This window comes from Oryctolagus cuniculus, chromosome 6 (genome assembly GCF_964237555.1).
Source record: "Oryctolagus cuniculus chromosome 6, mOryCun1.1, whole genome shotgun sequence".
In the NCBI taxonomy this organism is placed as follows: domain Eukaryota; kingdom Metazoa; phylum Chordata; class Mammalia; order Lagomorpha; family Leporidae; genus Oryctolagus; species Oryctolagus cuniculus.
This window is the reverse complement of record NC_091437.1, coordinates 116,934,119-116,936,708: the sequence shown is the minus strand read 5'-3', so window position 1 is coordinate 116,936,708 and position 2,590 is coordinate 116,934,119. Positions and strand designations below refer to the sequence as shown.

Here is a 2,590-nt window from a genome sequence, read left to right as displayed (position 1 = left end):
AGTAAAATGAGCAGGTGTAGCCATCCTAATACCAGACAAAATAGATTATAACACAAAAAACTGTTAAAAGAGTCAAAGAAGGGCATTATGTAATGATTAAGAGATTGATTCAGCCGGCAGCTGTCCTGGGCTCGGAGTGCCTCGTGCCACGGCTAGTGCCTCCCTCAGGTGTCTGCCCGCAGCTGCCTGCGAAGTTCACCGGTAGCCCAGAGGCGCCTCTGGTCCATGGAGAAGGGCCCGGTGCGTGCGCTGGCAGAGACGCCGGGGGGCGCCCGGTGCAGCAATGGGTTCCGGGAGCCGCAGCCCAGACCCAGCTGGCCGGCGGGGAAGGGCCCCCGCAGCCCGAGGCCAGAGGAGCAACGGCTGCGGACGGCTGGAAGGGCGAGCGGCTGCGCAGCAAGGAGGATAATGAGCTGAACCTCCCCTACCTGGCGGCTGCCTACGCGTCCATCCTGCGCTTGCTGGGCGAGGACCCGCAGCGCCAGGGGCTGCTCAAGACGCCCTGGAGGGCGGCCACGACCATGCAGTTCTTCACCAAGGGCTACCAGGAGACCATCTTGGATGTCCTCAACGATGCTATCTTTGATGAAGATCACGACAACATGGTGATTGTGAAGGACATAGACGTGTTTTCCATGTGTGAGCATCATCTGGTTCCATTTGTGGGAAAGGTGCATATCGGTTATCTTCCTAACAAGCAAATCCTTGGCCTCAGCAAACTTGCCAGGATTGTAGAAATCTACAGTAGAAGACTACAAGTTCAAGAGCGCCTTCGGAAGCAAATCGCTGTGGCGATCACGGAAGCCTTGCACCCTGCTGGAGTTGGGGTGGTGGTTGAAGCAACACACATGTGCATGCATGGTAATGCGAGGGGTGCAGAAAATGAACAGCAAGACTGTGACCAGCACCATGCTGGGCGTGTTCCGGGAGGACCCCAAGACCAAGGAAGAGTTCCTGACTCTCATCAGGAGCTGAGCGCCCGCCCACAAGTGCTGCGTGCTCTGTAGGGCCTGTGGACTCGTCCGTCTGCTCTCAGTTGTGTGGGTATTTGCTGTGATGTTTGTTCCTTGTCCATAATTGTATTTAAAGAACTATTTATAGAAAGTCAAATAAAATAATTAATAAAGGGGTGAGTCCTCTACTTTCTTCCTGCCACCTTTTGCCGGCAACACTAGTGAGAACAGCCAGTGATGGAAATTGTGCACAACACCACTGCCACTTGGCTAACTGGAGGCTGCTGGGAAAGAGGAGAATTTGCCTGTTTCCTGAATAGTGTGGGCCCGTGACCCAAGCTCAGGAGGGCTGGGGTGGCCAGAACTCTGCCCAGTCTGCTGGTTTTTCCTCCTCTGATAAAACCTGGGCCACAGTAAGCCTGTGTTGTGTGCATCGCTGCTCTGTGAGTTCCAAGTGCAACTGTGATCATGTTTATTGAAACACCAGGGACATTTTCCCTGTGTATATTTTTTATTTTTTAGCCCTCCAGGTGTTGTGTTAGTCACCAGGGGAAGGTGGTGGAATATCCATGGTTTTGATTTACAGTGAGTTAAAAAAGGCACATGTCTACCTTCTTTCTTTTTAAATTCAAGCACAGGGTCTTAGTTCCTGGAGTTGTTTATGCGTGGCTTCTCATGTCAACATACAGGGATTTAGACATTGAACTCTCTGTGCCTTTGAGGAGAATATCACACCATGTAAAGTGTGGACACTTAGGCCTTTTAGTTTATAAGGCTCAGTCTTGACCCTGCAAAGAACTGGTCTTCACGTTTTCACCTTTAGGGGTTCCTTGCGAGCTTACTTTGTGTGTCCCTCGTATGTGCCTTAAAACATTTTACTTTTGATCTTATGAAATGGTTTTTTTAAGACCTTCCCAACACTTGAGGCTGCCTGTCATGATCAGTGTGCAGAAGCTGACATGGGCTCTGGGCATCAGGATGTGTGCCCACTGCTCTTGCATTGCACCACTCCTGGAAGCGCCTGGCCTTGAGTTCGCCTGTGGTCCACATGGGTCTTGTCTTGGGTGTGACTCAGTGCGGGTAATGTAGGATTGTAGTCCCATAAGTCATTGCCTTGCTCATAGATTTCCTCTCCTGGGGCAGCATGGGCCAAATGAAACTATAGAACCCCAGCCTCCCCTCAAACACAGCCCCCCAGGAAGTCTCTCACTGATTGACACATGCTCTTCAAATTGATCCCATTTCCTTCAGATGAATTAACTGCCTTGCTGGTTTTCACTTGGCGTCCTGTTTGCCAATTTAATGCTTTTTAGCATATCATGGGACAAGATAGCAGAGGTTTTATTTTATTTTATATTACATTTTCCCCTACTTCCCGCATTTCCTGGATTTTTCTGTATTTGGAGTTTCTGTGGTACAGTGGTGATTTTTGAATTCCTTTAAATTTCGAAGCTGGTGTAAACATCAGCCCACTTAATGTTTAGACATTTATAGGGAGTGCTCTAAGCACTCAACTTGTGTTCAGTGTGTGCAAGTAAAAGCAAGTGTAACTTGGAGGAACCAAAGACATTATTAACTATGAATTCGTCTTTCTGAAGCCATGTGTATCCTTTTCCATGATTGTCCTAACGTTCCCT

At 49.2% G+C, this 2,590-nt stretch overlaps 1 pseudogene; it reads left to right on the top strand.

Moving 5' to 3' along the window:
- Positions 1-225: 225 nt before the first annotated feature.
- LOC100354172 (GTP cyclohydrolase 1 pseudogene) lies at positions 226-1,126 on the top strand (annotated as a pseudogene).
- The last annotated feature ends 1,464 nt before the right edge of the window (positions 1,127-2,590 follow it).